The 26997-nt window shown below is 38.4% G+C and overlaps 1 long non-coding RNA gene across 1 annotated transcript; it reads left to right on the forward strand.

Annotated features, from left to right (window-relative positions):
- Positions 1-1346: 1346 nt before the first annotated feature.
- LOC136717332 (uncharacterized) lies at positions 1347-18684 on the forward strand. Its single transcript, XR_010805220.1, has 3 exons — positions 1347-1433; positions 17628-17724; positions 18606-18684. It is a non-coding gene; the product is annotated as an uncharacterized LOC136717332 (long non-coding RNA).
- Positions 18685-26997: the final 8313 nt, after the last annotated feature.

The raw sequence follows: 26997 nt of genomic DNA on the forward strand, positions 1-26997 counted from the left end.
TTTTTCAATTGTATGAAAGCTACCTCAGCTGTGAAGGGATCTTTTGTTTTTGTTTTTTCTAATGTGGGGTTAATCTAATATGCACATGTAATTTAATTGCATTGTCTAAAAGAAGGATTACTGTGGAGAATCTTCACTAAAAAAATAAATATATCTATATATATATATAGGGTTAGACATGCTTCTCCACTATAATGACTTTATGGAGATTGTATTAAGAATCAGTCTTTCAGCAATATGTATATAATTTTTAATTTTGTGGTCAGGGCTATGAGTGACAGATCTGTGTTAACCTGAATGTGGTAAAACGGGGAGCTGATTTTCTATGAGATGCAGGAGATCAATAAAACTCTGGCTTCATGTTGCTTTTCCTGTCTTTTATGAAAATGCATTTCACCCATGACTTAAAGCACATTAGATATTAATAGAAATGTTCAAATGTGTGTGTATATATACATCTTCTGAACTCTTGTTAATCTGTCCATTAACCAAACTTTTCTATAGCTTGTCTTTATTCCCCTGTTTAGAAAATTACATTTTTCTTCCACTCAGGTGCAAATGTCAGGTTATGAATAACTGCAGTCCACCCACTTTTGTGTACCACTTGATCCTGGGGAAACAGCCCCTTCAATAAATGTGTAGTTGTTTTGAAAAATGGACTTAATCAAAGCTTATAGTTCCCAACGGCATCTATCGTCCTCTATTTTAAGAACCAGTTTCCTGTGAGTACTTGAGCTGAATTACCATTGATACAAAAGGATGAATCGCCAAGGAATGCTTTTAAGTACACTGAGCCACAGCTGTCTGTCTGGGTGTATTGATTGTTCTCAACCCACTCACTGAAAACTTATTTCATATTGCTATTTTACCATCTTCTTCCAACAATGTAGGAAGGCCATCCACACACCACAAAACAAAGCTTAACTTCTTTTTGTATCTTTTTAACTTGTAAGTGTAGAAAACCACCAACCAAAGCTACTATCTAATCTGATTCCTGTGTATTTATAATATTATTTCCCCCACCAAATATATGGTTACCACAGAATAAGACCATATCTTTTGTACGTATTATCCTTTGACGCCTGCATGTATACCTGAACAAAATCAGCACTGTTCTTAATGATTCTTATTAAGTTGTCTGAGAGAGAGTCTGAGCAAGGATTTTGTTTCAGGATATTAAAATTGAAACCCATTTAAATGAAAATGGTGAAAATGGTTCTGGTGTGAAACAGACAATGGATTTATCATCTCCATAGTAACAAAAACACTTCCTGGTTCACACAGATTTGACAAAAAGGAAGATGGGGGTCAAAGGTTAAAAGGTAGATCTACCTTGTTGGGGCTGCATGGACAATCAACAGGCCAGAGACGAAATGCAAGATAGCTCAAAGACTGGATATAATTATACAATACAACATTGACCAAATCCAACGGTAAGACTGTATATACAAAGTTAAACCATTCAAATGAAAAGCTCCAGTTTGTGTGGCTTCAGATTTATTTAAGAGTTTAGAACAGAAATCTCATTCAGTGCAAAACCACCCCGAGGTACAAATCGGTTAGGTGACACAGTGTAGCTAGATAACACAAGCATCCCAATATGGTAATTACCTTGTAATATCCATTTGGCCCATGTAAGTCATTCTGTGAGCTGACAGGCATTACCAAGAAGATCATTATCAGCCCTTCATTGCTTCAACAATCATCGCTGCTACCGGCTGCCTGATGCCAATTTGTCCTTTTGTCATTTGCAGCACTAAAAACAATACTTTGTGTGTTGGAATGCTTGAGTAGGTGAAATGCAATCCCATCCTTGTGTTAAAAACATTCTCCTTTGTAATTGCATTCATGGCTATGTACTTCAAAATACTTCCATAAAATGTAGCAACACTATTATTTGATTCAGCTTTGTAACATAGTATAGGAGACACTCAGATGCATGTTCTACTCAATAGAGGGACCTGGTTTTCTTTAGAAGTATTGAGTTCCAGCAGTCTTAGTCGGAGTAGTCCTGCCTTCCTTTCATCTTCTTCTCCTCCTCCTCCTCCATCTTTCTCTTGATCTTCTAAGTAGGACAAACAGTAGGTGCCAATATAGCCTGCCAGTTTACTGTCTATCACTGTAGCAGCCTGGGAAATACACACTGCACTGTTTTAAATATCAATGCAGCACTAAGGTAAAAGAAAAACGTGTTATAATAATGAGACCTGATCACTGGGAATGCTCATTAGCATAATTTTGTGAGGAAGCGGCAAAGGATGAAAATAAATGATATTTAAAAATGTCATCTTTCCCAATGTATTTGCTGTGTCTGGGAGTTCATTTCCAGCTTTCCCCCAATTATCCGGTGCAGTGTCCGACTGTAGTTGCGCTGAAATTGCTGCACATGTTCAAAGTCCTAATTAAGAAAGTATAGGAGGGGATTTTGTATCTATTAACTGAGAGACTTAATTGGCTTCTGCTCCAAATAAGTGCATACGTCACTTTGGAATTAGGAGCTATAAAAATAATGGCCATCAAGTGCAATTGAATTAAGATGTGAACCGGAAAGGGTCAGAAAGCAGGGGGGAAAAGTCTTTCATTGCATTTTTATTACATCTTGTGAAGCATGTGAGCTGCTCTGTATACCAGTCTTTACAGGAACTATAACAATTTTAAACTTGCTTCGTCTGCTTGTTTTTTAATTGATTTTCTTAATTGGAAATGGAAACGTTACATACATGAATGTTAACTCAGGTAGATTTGCTGTATTTCATATATAGATTCCTCATGCTAGAGTGCTATTCAATGTGAAAAGGATATTTTTTTAATATTGTTTAATCTTTCTGTGCATTGGCAGACCTGAAGTGATGCCATAGCCCTTAGTGGCCACCAGATAGAGCCCTTCAGCTTTCTACAATACCTTTTTTCCGGGCAGTATGGCAGGATTAGGGATTTTGTTCTCATCCTATACAGAAGACATTCTTGGTACAGTGTTGGTGTTGCCTGGATTGTTATTGCTCAGTTGGAAACAGAAGATAATATCTCCACTGTTTCCAATAGATAGATATCTGGAAGTCAAGAAAAGTTAAATAAATACCATTCAAGTGTTTTAAAAGCTTTGGAAAAGGTTGTAGTATTAATACATCTTCGTGTTTACATATTTGTTGTATTGTGCAGACAGGAAAGTGCCCCCCAATATCTGTCCTTCTGCTTCAGCTGTTTTGTGCTGTGTTAGAGCTCAGCGGCCTGGAGATCCTCCACAAGCACGTGCAGCTAAAATGAATTCAAAGAGCTAATCGGAACAGGCAAAGAAGCACTTAGAGTCGGGTTGTGCAGTTAATCTTTATTTAGAGATTAGTTCTGAGTAATGAACCGTCCTGAACTGCAGCTCTGTAATATGGCACCTCTCTTCAAATGCCGCAGTGTCTGTTTTATTATTCCGGGAGCAAACAGCGAGCCAGACATCGCAAGTACAGTTCCATGAGTAATTCTGATTCACATGTGGCAATGTTGGAAATGAGATTTCACTCACAATCTCACCAGTAACAAGTCTGTGGATGCATTCATACATCATTTGGAAACACAGTCTGCTGCTTTTATATGTATATGTGCATTATAAAACATCCCTCTTACTAATCTGCTCCACTGTCCAGTGTGCTGTTTCGGGGGAGGAAGGAAAACAAAGAATCAGACCCTGTTTGACTTATCTTTTGGCGTCTATAGCTATTCAATTATCAGTAAAGAGATAAGGAATACTTAGCTAAATTAAACCCCATCTTCAAAGTAAACTTTATTGTCTATTTTCTTCCTCCAGCTCTTCTTTAATCATGTTTCTCCTTTTTAGCATTTAACAAAGGGCCTGTTGGACTATATAGTGTTAGTGTGAAAGTGCTGTAGGTAACAGAAACATTTGTATGATATTAGGGGTTTAGCTTGGACAGTAACCTTAATACTAGCTAAGATTAAGGTTTGTATTAAAGCTAGGGTCAGCGTTAGGGTTTGATTTAGGGTTCAGTTCAAGCTGGTTGGGGCTAATCTCAAAGTTTAAGTCTAGGATTATAGTTATAGATTTAAAAGCTGGGGCTAAGACTAGTATTGGGTTTAGGGTTAAGGTTAAAACTAGAGTCACGGCCTGTTCTTTTTTATGGGCTGTAAGATTGTGGTGATCAACTGTTTGAAAGAGACGAACCCCAGACAGTGATTGTCATATTCTTTTTTTTATATTCACAGAGAACCACAAAGTGATTCATTTTAATGACGTGCACCAAAAAAAAAAGAAACACCACAAAAACAAGAATAATTACCACTTACTGACATTGGAATGAAAAGGTTAGCGAATAATTAAATGTGCACGGCAATTAAAAAGTCATGACGAAGATATAGATTAATGGATGCTAATTGTAGATTGCTCTTACAATTCTCACATGTCGCATGGCGGCCCGAGAAGAGCTGACGAGGTTGCGATCTACAGAACAACGACGAATGTGTTTGCTCCGTTTTCCCTCACATTTTCTCCTCACCTAATTACTCATTCTGGTTTAGCCTCCTAGTTGAGAATCAGAGAATGCACTTCTACATTTCTTTAAGAAATAAAACCCTTCAAGGTTAATTACACAGTGTATCTGAAGGATAATTGAACAATTAAATGTAATTGTCCAAGGTCAAAGGTGACGGATGATTATTAGTATAGGTTCATAATAAGAGGGAGGAGAGCCGGGGCACTCTGTTCAGCACTTATGACTCTCGGCTCGGGAGGAGAGATCTTTTACATCAGCGACGAGCAGAGGGGGTTTGATTCTGTCCAATTTCCTGGGTTTGGTTAAGGACCACACCATTTATTTTCTTCCCAAACTGCATGGGACAGAAACACGCAGTCAGTTAAGATAAATTACTGAGTTTGAAGAAGCAGGTTTGCGCCACTGTTTATCTCACTTCAAATTCACCAGCTCCTCTCGATAACAGAGCTCCAGTTCTGCTTGTTCAAAAACTGCTTGATGCAAAGTCCTCTGGGGCTCGGCTTGCAACACAAAGGGAATAATGTAAAGCAAACAAAATAAAAATGTATTCCCTAATTGCCTTTCACTAACTTGGAAAATCTTGGAAACATCAACAGAGTAAAAGATTTCGAAGCATTCGGATGCGAGCGAGATTTCTTTATGAACTGAAACCTTTCATGTCTTTTATTAAACCAGTTCCCTTCAATAATCTTAAAGGTCATATATTACACACACACTTCCAGCTGGCTTGGGTTCTAATATCCTCCCATGCATGCGCTGTTTTGGCTCGAGGCCACGCTTGCATTGATGCACAAGGCTGCTGTCTTCCATTGGTATCGGCCTCTCGCTTGATTACTGAAGATCTGTCTGCTGCGGTGTCTCTCAACTGCGGCTCAGTTAATCTTGATGCAAACCTACAAGACAACCGAGTCTTCAATAAAATACGTTTTCGAATTTGACAGGGGTGACAGGTTTTCAGCGAAGAACATATGTTGAATAGCACAGTATCTTCCTGGTTCTGTCATGAGCCGAAACTAAACCAGAACCCCCCCCCCCCCCATCCACACAGATATCCACCCACTGTCCACCTCACCCCCCAGCCGTCCATGTTGTTTACAGAAAGCATACATCTAAAAGCTCACAGCTTTACATTTTTAAAGAAAAAAGAACACAAAAGTCAGTCAAGCTGGTCTGCAATTCTGTTTTTTCTGTCTCTTAGATGAAAACTCATGACACATCGATGTATATTTAGTAGAATTCAAGCCTGTGCTGAATGGATGGGTAGATCTGCTGTCAACTTTGTTTTTTATATAGAATAGAATGGTGTACAAGTTTGATGGACTTTAATATAGCTTTTCATCCCTGTCCTACTCAGCCATCGGCCACAGCTGCAATTAACTTCAACATACGAGGCAATGTAAGAACTGATAGTCATATCAATGGAAGTCAAAAATCCTTCTTTTCTAATCTGTTCTTTCTACTTTTGTTAAGGATGCAGCTTACAAAAAAAGTAGCCTTGCTGGCCTTCATCAGGGGATAGATCAATAAATCATTATCTTCAAGCCTGTGAATCTCACTTGTTGGACTAAAAGGACCCTTTAAAGATTTTAAATACAATGGGCGTCTCTTGGGGACATAATCGGTGGCTGTCACCGCGTTGAGCCGCTCATTAGGAAGCTTCGCCGGTCTTTGTGACGGAGGAATGGAGACACTTGGTTGTTTTGAACTGAAGTGTGTGAAAACGGTTTGGCCGATTACACCTCCGTCAATTCGCCCTCAGATACGCTCCCTCTATATACAGATCTGGTCCACTGATATACTTGCTTTACAATTTTCATTAATAATAAAATGCCTCCTATGTGTAAGAGCTATGCCTGGCCAATTTAAAACACAATGGCAATGTAATAGTAGGCTGCATCCCTCAGCGCCTTATCTTAAATGGCAACACATGGACTCAACTGCTGGTTTGAGACCCTATTAAGTTTAGAAGGGGAAGAAAAGAAAGACAGGGAAAACAGATGGACAATATTCTCCCTGTTGCCTCGGAGAGATAAGTGGGCTCTGAGATCTGTGGGCATTTTTATCGGCTGTGTGGAAACGGCCTGGTGGAAGGCAGTCATATTTGTAAACCGCAGGTTGCTGGGCGATGAAGGTGTGGAGACAGATAACAATGCAAATGAGGAATTTTACTGATGTGTCATTCCAGTTTTATCTTTGAAGTGAAGCCACTACTCTTTAACTGGCACTAAAGGCAACTGATATGCAGCGGATGGAAATGAAATCTGTATTAATTTGTTTCTTTTTTTTGCTATTTGGAGTTTATTCTGTGTGTTTCCAGATGATACCAGGCTTGACGAGCCGAACACCTTGTTGACCTGGAAATCTGTGTTGTGATGTGAAGCTTGGGGGAAGTTAGGCTAAAACAGCACAGGAGGAGAATGAAATTCTCAAAGAGACAGGTTTGTTTAAAGTAATAAATAAAGCCAGGGTTCATTTAGTTTTTTTGTGATTATTCCAAAACATTAAACTTAATGCATTTAATTTAGCAGGGCAGCATGGGATCAATATCTGTGATATAACTTGGCACACATCCTCGGTTCATTTATACTTGGGCAAGGCTGTTTGTTTCAAAATTCAGCATAACACATGCGCTTTCAACCTGTACAGAATGTAAGACTGGCTTATGAATGAAACATTTTGAGGTAAACGCTGTTTGAACCTCCTGATATACAGTGTTGGTACAAGGAAACAGATAAAGTACCTAATTCCAGTGTTCACACAGTCTCTTAATCAGTTATGTATTAATTCCTGATTTTGGAGAAAAATACTCTATTCTTGTCAGGTTAGTAGAGGTGGAGGTAAATTGAAAAAGTGAAATTTGCCAGGGTTGTTTTTTGAATCCACTGTTCTTTTACTATTATATTTCCTAAGAAGCATTTGATTGAGAATTGGGAAATTATTGCATGATACAATTGAAAACTGGAATGGACCACAACCCTGCATGGTACTGTATATTACAACCTGTCCACATTGGCTAACCAAAATTGAGAACAATTAATCATTTATTTTAGAGCATCTGCATTTAATGTTAAATGTTTAGATATACTTCTTTTGGGGGAAATGAGTTACAGTTTGTTGGGGTCGTGTTGGGATGAAGTTTGAAATAATGATATCTCCAGGCCTTCTCCTGTCTATCTTATACTGTTCTCTAGCTTTCTGATTGAAGGCATAAGCCCTGATTTATGTGTTGCCTTTGGCAGGAGATAGAAATGACAGGAGCTGACGGAGAGAGCTGTATTTTTTTTGTATATCAACTGTGTTTTTGACTGGAATATAACAAACGTAGGACTTCAATTGCTCCTCGTGAGGCGCAGATCATTTCATATTCCATAATAAGGGAGAATTTGATGTTTTCCTATGGTCACCTCCTCTAGTCCACTACTTTTCTTTGTCTTTACTGTTTTCCCAACCTCCTAATGTCAGAAGAAAGAAATGCTACTGATTTCTAATCCCCAAAACCGATCCTGATACTATCCATTGTGCATTTATCCTGTCCCCTGTGTACAACTGGAGGTAGTATTTGTTCGTTTTCAGGCAAATGGAACGATGATGTTTGAAACTGCTCGGATATACATTAAACATGACAAGGAAGCTATGGATGAGTTCCCCGTGTGAGACTGAAAGAGTCTGCTGTCAGTCGGAGGATCAACGCTCATGCACTGTTAGACACGCAGGCTGGTGTGACCTTGACAAACCACTGTGGAGATTGCCATGCTAGGATGGACACCCTGCACGGCCCCAGACACTCAATCAGAGCCAGCCGAGCGGTCAGTGCCCATGATGTGGGGTCCAACACCAGCCCTCACGCAGCCAGGGACAGAACTGTTTAGCAAGGAGGAATTTCGTGCAAAAAGAGCTTACAGCTACAGAATAAAGGACAAAGGTTCTGCGTAGAGGCAGGCTTAACAAGATTATGAAGTATTATAGTAGAAGAACATGATGATTACTTTAATTATCATCATCATTATATTTCTTTGCAGACACCCATATCCAAGGCGATATTTGATATACAATTCCCCTTTTATTCAGCTGGTCTTCTTACTGGAGCAATCTAGCTAAAGTATCAAGGGTACAACAACAGTGTCCCCCACCTGGGATCGAACCCACTACTCCACACTGCTGCCCTCATATGGGTTAGCCTCTTAAGAAAACAATATGTTGATCGCTCAGCTCTGTTAGGTTAATTTAGTCAACGGCTGGTATTTTAAGAATATGCTAACTCTGTGCAAATAAGGACCAAATGTAAGGAGCAGCTGCACAAATATTCAGTGTGAATGAATTGTATATAAATAATCTGGCATTCAGTATTTATTTGTGTGTGTTTATGTAACAGCTGCAACACTTGCTTCAAACAATTACCATCGAGGATTTAATATGCCCAGTGACAACTGCAACTTTATTTCTGACTTCTAGATTAATATTTTATTATACTTACATTAACCAAATGCTTCTTTTCGCACTTTATGGACACCCACACACACACATATATATGCACATATTTAAGTTTTTATAATGCCTGAGACTTCAGTGAGACAACAATATCTGTCTGTTCTTTGCTGTTCTGGATTGGCTGGGTCCTGTTTTTCAAGCTGTATAGAGATAGCCCCTATCAGTTAGTAGGAAAAAAAAGAGATATCAGGCTTTCTCAGTTGCATACAAATCATCTCCCTGCCTCCAACAGAGAGATATAATTAGCATCTCTTTCCCCCCAAAGCCACCTATTAAAATTCTTTGCTTAATGTCTGATAATATTAAAATTACTTTAATTGAACAATAATTCCATTTTTCTAATCAGGTCTCGTCGAGTTCTTTAACATGTATACACGCACTGTATCTCAAAGTGCAATTTCATTAATGTTCTGCAGGGAGAAGTGGAGATTTAATTGTAAGTCTGGCATTAACCGGCGAATTAATCACTACTAATATTTATCTAGTTGCAAAAAAAGGAGGACAAAAGCAGTTTGCCAATTGATATAATTCCCTGATGCCTAAACTATATTAAAACTGCAAAGTACAGTACTTGTAATGGTATCGGTAAAGAAAACACTAGCAGAAAGTAATAGTTTTGTTTTTTTAATTCCATTGACTAGACTTTCTTCTTAGATTGGCAGCAGTAACCATTAAGGAGGCTTGGGGGAACAGCAGGTTTATTTTCTGCTCCAGTCTTTTGCCTGCTACTGGTACATAACTTCTGTTGATGTTTTTGACATGCATGCAGACATTGTTAAGACTGGTTTGGGAAGACCTGTGGTTATTATCTATCCTTCAGGAAGCTTGACCAACATGACTACCATTGTATAATGTACTGTAGTAACTGTAGCAAACCTCAGCTGTTCCCTGATTGGGTGCATTTATTTAAGTTTTGCTAAGAGAAAAAGGAAACAAGCCTGCTGAAGACTACAAACCTCTTCCCATAAACCCAGTCTGAAATTAGTGATATTTTCTATGTTGTGTTAAAAGAAAACGTTTCTTATCATGAAGATAAATGCCTTTTCAAGGAGCAGCATATTTGACTGTGTTCCCCAACTCCAAAACAATGCACGGACGTATTATGTATTGCAGGGAGTGGAGAAACACTGGTTGGAAGGTTAATAAGCCAGTCAGATAGCCCTACATATTCCTTTGTGGATTGAAAACTAATCCTATCCCTTTCACAAGCCTGTTACTTATACACTTAGTACGGAAGAAAAACAAATCACTGAGCGGCACAGTGAGATCGTGGAGGCTATGATTAAAGACCAGGCAATTTGATAGGGAAGAGGTTCTTGCACTAATGAAAACGCTGCCCTTTCCGACAGCTCCCTGTTTGTGTCCACGGAGAGGGCTCCGTCTGGGCTGATTTTATTGACAGAAACACTTGGTTCATCACTGTGACTCCTCCTGGCACCATTTGAATGAAGTTCAAGTTGATTAATGTACTGCCCAAAACCTGCCTGGGTATTGATCCTTTGCTCCAGTTGATGGTGTATAGATGCCACATTAAGACCGAAAACAAAGGAGCCCACAGTGACCAAGTTGTCAGGCACATCAAATGGTTCTGTCGGGGATTGTCTTATGGACAGATATCTTCCTACAGTCTTGTAGAGGAGATACTTCAATTATGTTGGTTTTTAAATGAATAAATCAGGGTGCTTACAGTTATGTCATCATAGAATACAAATTATTTTCTTCTGCTGTGGGTTTGTTTGTGTTTTCTCCCCAAGATTGTGGGGTATTTGTCTCCATCTTCTGAACACCAACCTAGACACCGAGGTGCTGTACCATGTAGAACAACGCAACAGAAAAGACGAAAAAAAAACAACACCACTGATAGATGGAAACGCAGAGATGAATCGTAATCTTTTCATACTCGTTCCAGCTGGGCAGTGAAAAGCAGCAGGTGCTCTTGCACAGTGAGAATCAGACATCAGTCCTGAATTTGTTATCAACCGAACCCAGCATGGATCAGGATTAGCTGAAGAGGTGTGAGATCGCACTGTATCTCCGGTGAATTATAGCAATGCCATTCCTAATCCTGCCATAGGTAGTTCAAAACATACTGTTACAATTTGAAATCCCATTTCAAATAGTAGATTTGGCGTTTGCTGTTTTCTCCAGCTTCACCTTCCCCCATGACTCAACATTCAAGCTTTGCCTTTCAGGTTGTTTTTTTTAATTTATTCTCTGGATATGGAGTCGGGCGCCTGTAGCTGTAGTTTAAATAATGTATATACCACTTTAATATGTTTATTCCCCCAGTTATGGATCTTTGCCCTGAGTTTCACCTTTTTGGCAGGAATACGATGACTAGAGCTGTTCGAGTCCTAAAGAGATATTGCACAGCAATGCAGAGAGGGCAAGCGTCTGCCTGTAGCGTTATTCTATCAACCAGGCTGACCAGTCAACCCACTACATCACCATCAGGTTGGATAATCGAGGATCATGACAGCATGAACATGGTTTCTAAAGAAATTTTGACGAAGTGCAAATTGCCTGCCAGGGCCAGCTCACGTGTCTGTTGACTGATGACAATGTGATAATGTGAAAATTACAGTTGCACGATAATTCTCTTAATCAAGTCACTCAAGTCTTATTGAACAGCATTACATATAAAGAGTAGTACGCAGAGAGAAACATTTTTGTGGCCCAAAGGATAGCAAACCTATAAATATGTATCCCATTGAAGATGGAGGGGCTTTCAACAGGCTGCTTTTCTAAAGATTGCTGCTGTCTGGAGAACAGAGCCTATTAGACCTCAGTAATGAATCAAACCCAGGCCTTCAAAAAGCCCAGCGCATATAAATAGAGAAATCTACATGGAATAATTGTATGAATTTCAACATGAATCATGATCTGTGGGTATGATTAAATAAGGTCAAGTACCTTTATGTGAAGAAGCTGATTTTATTTAATGGATTTTCATAAATAACCCTTTCGTGTGACACTGAAGACACGGCTTGTGTTTACTGCGAAAATATAATGGTGCCATTCCAGCGCACAAACACAACCTTTAAGAGTTTATACATCACACATACGCCATTTTGTATTGGTGCTGTCAGGACTTCATTTCAATCATTTACACGACACCAGTCTTGTGTCAGTTCACAAAAAATACTTCAGAGTCTTTTAGCGTTGTTAACTTGGTTAAAGCACATTTGTACTTGTCCTGTGACACCGTCTGAGGTCAGCTGTCTGGTTCCGTACAATTTGATGGATTTATTGCAGACAAGACAAGGCCCTCTGAAATGCTCTTATAAGTTTCCTGGAATGGAGTTCTAACAGCAAAAAATTGATGCCAGCTTGTCCTTGATGTCAGTTTCTAATCTCAGTGTGTGCACTTGTGTGTGTGCGCACTTGCCTATGTGCACGTCCTCTATCTCAATTTATGTGTGTTCTAGGTTAGTCCTGGAGTCTTCAGGACTTATGGGTTAACCTCCCAGACATGCTGGTCGTGACCCAGGAGAAGAATACCTTGGGTGTACCGATATTAATCGAAATTCCCCATGAATAGTAATTTAGATGATTCTGTTTTTTTTAAATAAATGTATCTTATAATGGACAGGACAGGAGGTAGAGCGCATCAAAAACAGGAACGAGGTCATAATTTGAAACAAGGTAAGGGTTGCAGCAAATGGAAGCAGCAAAACACATGCCCTATTGTATTTCCAACCCTAATAATACTGACGTTTTGACAGTTTTAACAGAATAGTCTTAATGGGTGGAGAGACCACGTTTCCTCTGGGGAATTCTTTAAACACAACTTCATGGCACATAGGTTTAGTTTTTCTGTTGTTCTTAAGTGAGTGGAGGGTAAAGAATAGCGAATATAAAAAAACATAAATATAAATTAAAATCAAAACGGAACAATACGGGCCAAAAATGACCAACCATAACATATCTTGTTCACAAAACCTTTATTTTTATTGCTATGAACACACATGAATGGGTTACACAACTAACTTTAATGCATGCCTCACAAAGTGCTGACAAATATGCTAATAACACCCGGATTTGAATATACAAAACTAATTGAAACAAATCCAACTGGAGGCATCTCATAACAGCCAATTAAGCCCCTGCCTAACATTGCAATAAATAAATAAATAAATCACAAAACTTTCCCTCACATTAACATACAAACCTGTCATGAACCTAAGCATTATATGTCAGTTGATGCATAAAAAACATTTCCATAATCCTCACTGTGGGGAAAACACACAAATTGACTTTAAATTGAAGGGAGCCTTGTCTTTCTGTATTTTTCCTTTTCATGGCATGTGATATATTTAGATTAAAAATATTCAAGGGACAGACTACTTTGATAAAGATCAGTGGGACGTCCACTGGGAAGATAGGTTGAAGCAATGAAATATAATGAAGCTTTGCTTGTTTGTATAGGAATTCCTCTTATTAGGAGGTTCCCAAGACACTTTCTGATAATGACATTTTTTCCCTTTTCCCCCAGAAAACACAGTGAAGTCATATGCAGTCTGATTTGTTTTATACAGTTTTCTCTTGACGAACTATGCATATCTGCAGCTGTTTATACAATACTTTCTGGTGAGGAAGGAAACCGAAAGTGCTGAGTTTCATAAAAGTGCTAGAGATGCAAAGGAAATCATATTGACTGTTTAATATTAGCTTCATTGTATTGATTGTGTAATTTTTCACATCAGGAGAAAGTGGAACAGATTGTGCTCACGGAGCGAGACACTCTAAAAGTCATTATCTGCATGCATGTAAGGAAGACAACTCTTCTGTCTGGATAAAATAATTTCTGATAAAATGATCTGACTTATTGTAGTACATTATTAAAAGATGATGTAATAGTCCGTGATGAGATTTAAGCACAAGTGTGTATTAACCATCCTATTCTCTATAGAGATTTGGATAGCTGTTATCATGACAATCATTTTCATTGAGTAAAATATTTAAAGTTTATTGCTTCCCACCCTTTTAAATCCTCGAACATACCTACTTCCCCTAATATTTTGTGCAGAATAGCAAACCCTCTTACCCCCTTATAAACGTTAAAATAAAACTCCTGTTTCGAATATATTTCTTTCCACCAAAACAGAAGTAACTCTTATTCTCCTGGGGGACTATCACAATCTGTTTCTCTTATCTGAATTACCTAATTTTCATTGGCAATGCTATGAAAAAAATCTAAATAATCTTCCACTGACACAACCCTACATCTCCTGCATCTACATTTTCCAGAAGTTTAGATGGGTCTTTTACCTAAGAAACCTTGTTTGCTTTTGCAACGGAAAAAAACCCTCAACATGATAACTAACCTATGAATGGCATCAATCTATTATGTTCATCTCAGTTCAATGAGCTTGGAGGTTTCATTTTCTCCCCCATTAGCCAGGAGGGTTGAATGGGCAGCTCTCAATCTCCGAGCGGATTCACACAAGGGGCTGTGGTACTTAGTGGTTTAATGCTATACTTAAGGGACTGAAGGGACCAAAAGGTGTTTGCAATTGTTGTTTAGGAACAGCCTTTCACCCTTCTTTAAAGTCGTGATTTATGTGAGGTAATAGTTTATTGCCACCATTGAAGCATTCACTCTTTTCAATATATTTTAAGCTACAAGGACACATTCATAATTACATAAGTATTTATTTATTTAGTTGTTTAGTTATTTTGCCCTTTGCCATATGGTTTATGTTGTTTATTTAGATGTATGTGTTGTATATATATATTTTTTCTTCTTCTGTAAATTGGAACTCATCCTACCCCTTCAATCTTCTTTGCAGACATAATAGTGCGTTTCCACATCTAAAAGCAGTGGGAGATCTAATGGTAGCAATTTATTCCTAGTTGCTGAGGCTGGGGAATATGAAGAGCTCTGTAAACTTGCTGATGGCAACAGTCTCTTATTTTCATGCACAAGAACTGAGGGAGGCAGTGATTTGAAAATCGATTCTCATTACTGGGTGGTGCAGACTAGTCAATTCCCCCTCACCAGTGATGGAAGACTAGAAAGGCCAGAGACGGACAACGCTATGATGTAAAGGAAGTAAACAGTCCATAAGAGGGTCACGACTGTTAAACACAAGGGTGTTTTATAGTGAGGATTTATGATTTGGGGCAGTTGTGTCTGTCTTGTTAACACTTGTAATAACGCCAGCCCTAGCTTAATGCTGATTGGACTGTGACTCAAAACTAGATCTGAAAAACAACAACTTAACATTACATAGGCCTATGCAACAGAAATTGATAAATAATCGTATTCTGAGCATGCATCTACAAAAGCGAATTAATCACTCAAAAACATGACAGAAATCTGATAATATCCTTGGTGTGAGACGAAATTTCACTAAGCTATTTCTCCCCTAAATTGAAATCTGCCTGTTTATATTTAAAGGACATTAAAATCATCTGAAATGACCCAGTGAAGTGAAATATACACGACAGAGTGTTTAATCAATGGATAAATTGTTTATTTTATTTTGGTACTGGAAAACACCATTACTGAATAGTCTCTGGGTTTTTAATGTCTTCATACATACGTTTGTACGTGTTTTGGGCCAGGCGTGTGCTGCTGGACGTGGACCCAATTCCAGATTGTGGTGCTGCCGACACATTGATAAATGTAAATTAGCAAAACATTCGCAATTATAATTAGTATTTCATTTTTAGTGCTGACCTCTGTGCAGACGAGATGTAGAACAGTTAACTTGAAACATGCTCTGGATGCCTTAATTGTATCCTTAATTTCTGATGATAAAAGGACAGTCTCAAGAAATTGTGTTTAATAGCACTCCCAGAGGACAGTTACACAATTATTTTGAGATGAAAGGTAACATATTTTTGTGTTCACATTCCCTTATAAAGAAAAGCATTTTCCACCTACAGTAGAATGGTTTAATTTGGTTCCTGAGTCTGATTAAGCCTGTAAATTATGTTTTATAAAGCTTTTTTTTGGGCCAAGTGACCATGTAGTTTGTGTCTCATGAGTTAATGTTTTTTTTTTTTTTTTTTGGTCTTCAGTCTGTCAAATAAATATTACGAATTGTACATGTTGGTAAATTAGTTTTCTAATTTCCTGTCATGCATTCATCCAACGGCAGATAAGAACATTGTGGTTGAAAGGCAGCTCTGGGACCAGGGCTGCTCGGAGATGTTGAGCGGAAATCTGTTGTGCTCAGCTGGGTTATCTCTCTCACTGCAGGGCTTTCTCATGGACAGACTTCCAAATGTGGTTTATAGAGTTTTAAAATAAAACTAACACGCACCATGCTGAGGGGTATGGGGGATGTTTATGCATTACTGTGTATACATTGGGAATGATGTTCTTTTTGGCATCTCTAGTGACTGCATATGATCATTCATTTACAGCTCAAAGCTTTTTAACAGAATATTAACCTTTATGATTATTTATATGTATACTGATCCACACAGGGAAAGTTCTCTTTTCAATGTATTATTACACATTTGTAGCTGAAAGTGTTTTCATTTTCAGGTCATGAAATCGTAGCAGAAGGAGAAGCGACAGTACAGTTAGGGCGGCAGCTGTATGGAAGCGGTAGGCGATGGGAGCCAGTGCAGGGCCGGAGACGATAACACAACACCGATATTGTGCATGCTAATAGGGATGTTAATAGGTTCAGTTTAATTATTAACAAATTGATAAATATATATTTCATCTTCTCTAAAAATATGTGTGATGAAATGGACAGGTTAGCATTTAATAATTTAGCAATATTTAAAATGGACAGCAACAGATAACATCAATTTCAATTATTATAGCACCCCACATATGCTGTATTCCATCAATTAATGCTTCTCTCTATGGCACCCACTTCATGTCATGTTGTTAAAATGTTGCTTAGCTGTTTTTTCATGTTAGGCGTTGTTTACATGTTTAAACTCTTGTATTTTTAATGGTTAATCACTTACTAAATGACATGAAAGTTTATATCCCTACAAGCTAAATAACTGTTCCAGTAAGATGCTGCCAGACAGATAGTTTGTTGATTCATGTACATGCCAGCCATATCAGTAATTTCAAGCGCTATTCCTCAACGTTTGTTGAATAGGACTGACACCATATTTCAATGTTTCGTCATCTTTTACTGTCCTCAAAAGTGAGTACACCTGAGTTAGATTTTATTGTAGTATATGCAGCATTATAGTTTAAGTTATTGTGTATGGTCCTCTCATGATAAATAACTACTTTTGGATATGTCTATTTAGCCAGAAATCTGCATTTTAAGTTACATTAAACAGGTTAATGTTGGGCGGTGGTCCTAGTCCCTGGCCCTTGTTATTCTTCCCGTGTCGTTCAAGAGGGCAGGAGATGCTGCTGTTGATCATATATACTTGATAGATAAGTTTAATGAAAACAATTATTTAACTAAATGTATAACTTACAGGGTAGCACTGATGGATTCTGTAGCCCAGTCTTACGAACAAATGTAGTCTGAGTTTGAGTTTGGACACCTGTACTCTCTGAAAGAGATCTAGGTAGAGGCCATTAAACAAATCCCACGCTGCCATACTGGAGGACATGTGTTAGTAATTGCAAACATAATTTACTTTAATCTAATTTCTTTATAAGATCAAAACATTTGTGAAAGAAAATTGCTTTGATTTTTACAGGTGGGCCCTGGAGAGCTCAAAATGGCAGTTCCTGAGACAAGGTGGTAATACCCGTACTCCAAAAAGCAGGCTGGTGCCGGCAGCTTCAGGAAGTGAGGTATGGGGCACAGGAGATGAATGAGCAAAGCTCAGCATCAAAGCACGCTGCAGGGCCTAGTGGTGACATAAGCCTGTGAGAGGCACTAATGTAATCAGGGCAAGAGATTAATTCCTTGTGATTATAAATGGAGTAAGGAGAGCTTAAGGGAGAGCTTAGCACTATACTGCCTTCTTCAGACAGTCACAAAACCCCACTGATATTCAGGAAGTCGCAGATCTTGCAAGACAGCAACATATAAAAACTCCTACTTGAAGTTACTGTGCTGATATTTAAATATATATATTTTATTCATATGTGTATTAGTATAAATGGATGGCTGAATGATGATGCCATTTATCCAAAAGCAATGCTATGTTCCCATCAAGCTTTTAATATTCCATAATGAGACATTCATTAACACTTTTCTCTGTAGCCCTTATATTACAAAAGTACTGCTCTCTGTGTGCTAGCGATTCACAATTTATGGATTGTTTTTTCTTGTAAGTGTCTTTTAATGGTTACCGCAGACAGCAACTGCCTAAATGAATCGTTCTGCTTTAAGAAAGAATGCAATGTTGCTTTGCGTAGCTCTTCCTATCCATGACTTTTATTGTTTTAAAATTGTAATGAAGACATGGTAATCTGTGCCAAATTTATCCTTCTTTCATGATGTGGTTCCAACACTACGAACCTCTTCCAGACAGATGGAAAGATGTAACGCGCCGTCTTTAAAGTGCATGTCAAGAATGAGATAAAAAAAAAAGGAATTGTTTGTTGACTGAAAAACAGTCACCATGCCCCAGTTTGCTTTGATAACATAATGTCTTGATAAAATAATTGTTGTCAGCCTTGGCCCTATGTTTTTCTCTTTCCATAATGGTCCACTATTCCTTTTTAAGGCTTCCGGCTAGAGTGCATTTCCAAGAACACCCTTCTGCTAACAGATGGATGACGGAACACCTGCAGGAATAATCTGGTGGGTAGCTGGTGTTTTTTTTGTCATTAGGGGCTTCGGTTTGGAAACCCTTGTGAGATTCTTGACCCCAGGAGCCGCCTGTGTCCAGGTGGAGCACCAACCTTGTTAACAAAGGAGAGCTAGTGATGTAACGGAAGCAGCTTGTCAAACACAGTGTGCTACACACATCTTTACACCTTCGCAGCAGGGCGCTGTGCTTGTGAATGCAGCTGCAGTGGAATCTAAGCATGAACTCCACGCACAGTGGGAATGTGTAATGGAGAGTGTTTATTATAGAGGCTAGTCAATCGATAATTATTTGTTCCACTCCACTATCCCTCTTGATGCAGAGTATGTGCTTTCATCTGGTATGGCAGTGGTGTGGGGCTCAAAAGGATTTGATCGCCCACTTTTATGGTGACTGACCGAAGAATAATGAAAGAGAAATGTGAATCTGAAAAACATGCTTTTTTGAGGACACTGTAGTCAAAAGGTAATTGTATTGTTCGGATTAATTAAAAGAAAAGTATTAAAATAGTATACAGTCTAGCTATTAAAAAACAGAATAATAAATACCATTAGAGACATTTCTAGACTTACTAATGAGATTCTCTCCTGCTTAGACAATCCTATTATCCATTTATTAATGCAGCAATTGTCTTACAAAGAAGCCAGGCAATTTAACATAGCTAGTTAACTCCTGCACATTAAGCACTGTATCAAAATTCCTGAAGCAAAACCATTATGTTTTGCACACCGTTCGTTCCTCTTGGTGAGTGATTAAGGATGTAAAAGAACAGAGTATTCGGCTGAAGGAAGTGCTCCTTGTGTAACAGACTTTCGTGCTCAGCCGTTATTATATTGTTCGGACAAAAGACACTTTTGTGGTTCTTTTAACAGGATAATAGTGTGTTTGAGTACGGTTATATTGGCTGGGTTAATGAGCTTCGCATTCTGGTATGCTTTTTGTCTCTCAATTCCCTGAGATTTTGGGCCGGCATGAAACAGAAGGGGCAGAGAGAGAAGAGATACAGCTCAATAATAGATACCTCATCATTTGTGAATGCAGGCTCATTACCAGTCTTACGGGAAATGAGTTTCCAGCAGGAGAACAAAGAAATAATAAATAAACAGCCACTCCAGAGCATTCTACCATTTGAGACAGAGATGATTCTTCTTGTGCATGCTTAAAATGACAAGATTTTTATATCAAAAAAAGGAAAAGCATTATAAAAAATTGAGAGATCGATTGAACACCACCACCAGAAAACAGTTTAGCTCTTATAAAGTGACAGCCTGTGTCTTCATCAGCTCTGAGACTGTGAGTGTGCTGTGCAGATTACTTATAATTTCAATCTGTTGATACTTAATTGAGTGCTGTCAATTAAAATGGGTCCTTTTAATTTATCAGCAAATCGCCTTAGGCAGCAAAAGCCAACCATGGTGCAAGCCATTAGTTTCACACCCTATTCAGAATTTAAGTCATGTTTCCCCTGTGTGGGTTCTGAAATGGGGTGACTTGTACTATGGTCTGGAGCACCAAACATCTATACTTCATTCTTCTATAGTATAATAGTATAGAATTAAGTGCCTATTTTTTGGCCCAGTATTTAAATGCACTTCACTGTCATATTCCCTTTATAGTTGGATTCCCCAGATTGCACCTTGAAAATGAAGATGGGCTCCTTATATATATATATATATATATTGAGTGTTGCCCCAATATGATGTTTAGGTGCAGCTCACTAATTTTATTATTACAAATCATGTAATCTCATAAGGACAGCTAAACAACAACAAGTAATAAGGTGTTGAAGGAGAACAGTGTGAATTATTATCTTGTAAGATTCATGAAATGATTTAGAAGCTGCAGTAACTGAAGTGGCTGCAGAAAATGCTTTTTGTAGATTTTCTGTGTGCCGTATTAAATCACCGGTGTGAGTGTGGAGCGGACGCATGGCTCTCCATATTCATGTCAATCTGTACAGGGCAGATACCTGGGAATGCAGGGACGGGCCCTCTCCCAAAACCTGGGCACCCGGCATCAGCCAACCTGAACCGCACACGGTTCGGCTTAGGGGAAGGAGGCGCGACGGAAATGAATTCTCCTTAATGCTGATAAAATTGAAGAATAGGAGAGAAGAAAATGAAAAGCTTTCAAATCTGATTTCCTGCTGTATGTGTTTTTAATATCCCTTGGCTCCTGGCCACATTCTCAATCGAGGAGCTGCGGAAACTTTTTTCATTTTTCCGAGGTAAATCACGCTCCAACACTAGCCCTCCAGGCCCATAAAACGGCTATTACTTGTGCCTAGGTAGACTTTTATACACACAGAGAGGCAATCAGGCATTCTCTGCCAAATGCCCTCCTTCATTTAGAAGATCTATTGTGGATACAATTTTTCAAATGCACACATTAAGGGTCTGCATATTTATGTAAAATAAATGTTGTAAAAGAGCTATAGCCTTCCCATGACCTGTATATATTTACAGATTCATAACTGATATTTTTAAGCATTCCTTTGATGTCCCTGTGCTTTCGGAGGCTGGATTACTGCCTTTTATCTCCTCCAATCTGTTGCTCATGTTGTCAAATTATCTCTTCTTCTACCTCTCTTGGTGCCAACTGAGAATAAGCTACTAGCCTCACAATATCTTTAAAATTGTCTGCAGTGAAATGCAGGGAACATGCAGATATAAATAATAAGTGAAGTTCTTATCAAATCTGCTACAGCAGGAACATTGCACACCCAAGGAGTGAATTGCCAGAGTGATTATTCTGATGCCATCATCCTCTTATGAAATCTCTCTGATAGTTCCTGTAAGGGATTGATATACTAGTATTAAATGTCTATATAGTAATGAAATTTATACTTCTGTATCATTTTAGATTTTCTATATTAATAAAAGGAAAAAACAAAACGAAAACATTGCTTTACGTGGCTTCACTGTTTTTATTGTATCCTGAAATTATTTAGAAGGCATTTTTTTGATCAAAGTTCTGAAGGTGTGAAAATATTTATAATGCTCGGTTGTGTAAGGTTGGCCATAACCTTGCCTCCACCTTATCTTTGTTGAAATACTGCATGACAACCATACATGACCTCTGCATAAAGACGGACTCAACTGATAACCAGCCGCAGGAAAGCTGATGTACACGGCTGCTGATTTACTGATAGGAAATAAATGGAAGGACACGATGTAAAGCTGCTTCCAACAATGTGGTTAACTGCATCACCAGATATTATCCATTCAAGTGGACTGATAAGCACGGTTATGTAATACGGCAGAGCAGCATCATGTAAACATAGTGAGTCTCTCTTTCTAAAGGATTGTGCCATTGAATGTCATGAGTGGTGGCCAACTGAAAACCGCATCTTGCAGTTTTTGTCATCTTCAGCTGAACTCAAAATGTCCTCTGACTAATTAATCCCTTTGGAATCCAGTTGCTGTCATTGCAGATGGCATGGGTTGCTATGTGTGAGATGTATACGTTTTTTTTTTGTTATGCTTTCTCTGCAAGTGCAATCCTCAGTGCCCTGGGAGAGTTTTCTTTAGCATCAAACATTCACAGCCCTTAGAAGTAAAATGAATGGAAACTATATTTCTATGCCTCTGTAACATTAAGTAGCAACAATTTACAGTCTGTTTGCAGTTTGCTCTGTCACTATATTGATCGAATTGTTTACACCCCAGCAGCATCATTCAAGAGTTATATATAATTTTCTAAGTGTATCAGCTGAAAAGTAGTTGCTCGTAAGGTCCTGAGTGTCCATCTCATATTGTGCATTTTGTAGCAATGCATTGTTAAAGTATGAGTAAATACATGAGAGAAGATGAGAACTTCCTGCCCTGCAGATGTAGTCTATAGATATCAGAACTGTAGTAAACGAATTACTCATTAGAGTGCTTTTTGGAGGTAGCCTTTGAATTATACATTATGCATCCCTTCTGTGAAAAGCACCACTCTATCAGTAAAGTCTGTTGGTCAGAGACTTTAAATTTTGTGACAAATTCCCTGTCTGAGAAGAATCTCCCAATTGACTCTTGAAGAATCTGTTGGCTGTCTGATGAAATATTCGTCATTTGAAATTAATCTGGGGATGCCTATATTTCATTCCCCAGCAACCCGCTGAAATGAGCTGTCATGGCCACCCCCACTGGCCCCTGTTTTAAATATGGCATGGCAAGACATTTACATTCCTCCAGCACCAAGCTGGGCTCCTAAATTATTCTGTGGTTATTACTGTTTGAAACCTGCGGTGATTTTATTAAATGGAAAGATTTTATGCTGTAATAATGACAACCTTATTATGCTACTTTCCACTCTCTTTCCTTCAATTGATCAGAGCTTTCATGGCTCTGTGGCATAATAGGAAACAGGAGAGCTGTCTCAAAAATTGTATAAGGACCTTCAATCCCCTCTGGAGTTCAGCTCTGCTGGCGGTGTGAAATTCAGAGGGACTCAAGAGGAAATGATACAAGAACTTAGATGCCAAAATGATTTATTCTGTTTTCACATTCAGATTTTTATTTAGTTTGTGTTTTGCTTTGCTTTTCTTATACATCGCAAAGGCCGACAACTGCTATTGTACCACTTTTCTTTGCCATCAATTTTTGAAGTTGCCTGGCTGTGCCTTGCTAGGAGTTTATAACGTTAGATTTCACATTTTCTGCGGAAACCTTTAAAGTAACGTACACTATTTCAGAAGAATTTCCTGGGCACACCCCCAGTGCTGTTGAACCCCCCTGAGAATGGGTTTAGGCTGTTTAATACTGGTAGAAATACTGAAAATATAAGTAGGGGTTAATTTGTTTTTAAAGAAAAGCTTTAACGTTCCTCTCTGTTTGAAATAGATCTCAAGACGTGTGCTGAGCCACCAGTAGATATATATGGCCGTATGTATTCAGCAATTATTTACTGAGAATGCAATGATCCAAGAACATTTGTTACACACTGGGTATATGAGTGACTGTGTCAAGGGTCACCAGTATTTCTAAATCATATTCAGAATTCTTGCGGTTCCATAATCTCTGCAGTGATAACAGTGGAAGAGAAAATTCTTGGTAATTACCCAGGTCTGAGCCACCAGCTAGAAATAGAGCACAGGATTGTTATACTGTACTATTATTGCTTTCACACTGCTACTATGCTATTGATTTCCAACACGACCCGTGATTCCCAATAGACTTCTGTGGAACATAAACACATTTCCTCTGGATTGACTGTTAGCTATCTAAACTCAATTCTTTATATGTGTGATTATTAAACATCGTAAGATTTTAAAGCCATATCAAAAGTCGCTTGTCGTTGTAGGGAAAAGAAGGGGACAAACTGGGAAACTGCTGTCTTATCTGCCTCAAGTACTAATCCTTATTCCTGCCTCTTCCAAGGAAGAAATCTATAAATGGAAATGCTCCTTGCAGAGATGCTCAGTGTGCCAATTTTCCTTTGAAGTACAAAATATACTTACACTCTGGGTCAGGCTGGATATCAGATCTCAGGGATCATGAGAGGAGAGCAGCCCAGTGCAATTAATTGTATATGATGTTTCTCAAGCCAGATGATCACTGGGAATATCAAATATATTGCATCTGTCTGCTAAGGCATTGTTTTCCAACCTTTTCAAGCTAAGACGGTGTAATCTTAAATTCTAGCTTGAAATCTTGGTGTTGGCTGGGATTGGGGTTCAGGCTATTGTTTGGACCTAAAATGGGGAGTGATGTATAGGATAACATATATCCTGTTGACACTCTAACATATTATCACAGTGCAGAATAACAACTCTTTTCATAACCTTGTTAGGTGTTCGGCTAATTTATTGCCATATCTGTATTAATTGAAAATATGGACATATAGTTAACATTTTATGGCACACCAACATTTGCTTAATTCTCTCAGGAAATTATGGAATTTAAATTGTAGTTGAAATAAATAGCCTTTATTCATGTATTATATTACTTTTGTCTTGTGTGACATTTCGGTGTCAAGGGTACATTAGTTACTGATGCTGTCTTGTGTAACACAGTGTATGTATCATTTCAAAATTACAGTATCAACTCTCATACACCAGCGATTATTATTTTCATGTGTTGAACAATAACGTACCTATAGATTATTCATCACCCATCTATGTCAGTTCTGGGCAGTGTTTCCAAATATCATGAGATTGTTCCCGTACTATGATGATAGTTCATGTTTTTAGCTTGTTTAGTTTCTTTATTTATATTTTTTTTGTCATTGATTCTAAAGAGAAACTGCATTTTGTTGTTAAGAAAGATATTACATGGATCCCAGCACTGCATTCTTTGCAGCAGAATAAAGAAATGCATTTCTTTATTTGACCAGGTGCTGACAAGAAGGTCAGTCCAGTCAGTAGATGATTTATGATCCACGGAATATTACACGAGATCAGGATTCAATAAGATGTATTGCAGGGATGTGGGAATGATGAGAAATGAACACCGTAAATTACTTCATCACAGAATTCTCTACTGTTTATGAAGTCCCAGTGTTTGACAAATCCTGCAGCACAATGTGGATATATTCAAGGCTTTGTTTGGTAAGTGTTTTAAAAGTCTCTAAAAAGGAAATCATTTCAGTCTTTGCTATGAAGCCAAACTATCCTAGATTACTACAACTGCAGTCTCTGAACGACTGTTTGAAGAGTAAACCCTACTAGATATTCTGACAGAGCACCCACTGTGAAATGAGACAATTCCCTTTCAGTTGGAGAAAAAGAAAAACTGAAACAAAGCATGGCAATTCAACGCGACCGAATCGACCTGCTCTCCCACCGCCCGTGGACGAGAACAATGGTTAAGTGCCCGGCTTAACGCAATGAATAATCAACAAACCTAAGTTGTTGTGCAGTGTACTAAATGACTAGTTTGAGCCCAGCACCCTAAAATAAGACCAGCAAATGAGAACACCCAAGTATGCCTCTTGTCAGCTCTCTCTGAGGAAAACCACTTTAACACTCCATAAAGTTTTCATTGATGAGAGTGGTTACTGCATCATAAAATAACCCTCTCCTCCCTCTCGCAGCAAAGTGCAGTGAGCATTAAACCTGCTGGAGTGGAGATGATGCTGCACCTGTCCAAAAGAGTGAAACGGTACAATCTGTTATGACTTCCTCCCAGCTTACCCTGTAATGCTATGTGCATGCTTTCGAAACTTGAAGTCCTTAATCACATGCCATTGTGGACAGTGCTTGCATTCTCACACATTCAATTGATTTCCGCCCCCCCTTCATAAATACATAGGCAGCTGGCTGTAGGAGTGTAATTAAGAATTGATCTGCTGTGATTACCACTGCAGGTTTCTGTTGGGCACCACCTGCCATTGAGTTTCCGTTCTCTTATTTAACCCTGGTCTGGACTGAGGGGCCCTGCAGCTCTGAGTCTAACATGCTTCAGTGGAAGTGATAAGAAATGGGACTAGTTTAAGGCCATTGAATTTCTGTGGGCTAATGTGTTAAATCCGACTCTTACTGCCATGCCTTGTTGACGTGTTTCGATCTTGTATTGCTCTGAAATAGCAGCTTGCAAGAATAAGTATCCATTAATAGTTTATTAAAATGTTTGATTTACTCATTCATTAAACTTTTCCACAGGGTGTTTCAGGGCCTCTGATTTTATTTACTCATCTCTTTATGTATTTATTTGACTTGCGAACCCTGCTTGAACAGGAAAACAAGAGATGGCAAGAGTGGAAATATTTTGAAATTATCTGAAGCCATAAATTGCATCAGTCTTTTGTTTCTTGCACCCTGGTAGAACTATTCCAGTGTTAAATAAAATCACAAGACAAACAGATAAAAGGAAGGTAATGCTATCAATCAGGCTTTCCTTTGGAAATGCGAGTGATGTCTGGAAACAGAACCCTGCTGCTCTCCCTATGATTGGAAAAATGTTCCTCCTTTTTTCTTTTGAATTGATTTCTTACATTGTTTCTGCCCAAGTCGAAGAACCGATGTACTATGTTGTTATTGTGATAATTTGATATACAATTGCATAGAAGAGCCTGCTGTTTTTTTAAAAAACAGAGCTTCCGATTTAGTTCACCTTTTTAATTGCATGAAGCACCCTGTGTGGATTAAAAACAGCTGAGGTGTTGCTTTATTTGTATATTATTAGATCTCACACTGAAACTATGTAGGCTTCCTAGTTTAGGTTCAGTGATAGTCAATTTTATCACCAGCAGCTGCGTAATTAGGCATCTGTACTACATATTCAAAGTTATTAAAATCAATCTTTAATTAAAAGAATATGGGAGAGTAGCAATACAAAAACAAAAAACTACCAATGTCAAGTATAGTAAATCCAATTATTTT

This window comes from Amia ocellicauda, chromosome 21 (genome assembly GCF_036373705.1).
Source record: "Amia ocellicauda isolate fAmiCal2 chromosome 21, fAmiCal2.hap1, whole genome shotgun sequence".
In the NCBI taxonomy this organism is placed as follows: domain Eukaryota; kingdom Metazoa; phylum Chordata; class Actinopteri; order Amiiformes; family Amiidae; genus Amia; species Amia ocellicauda.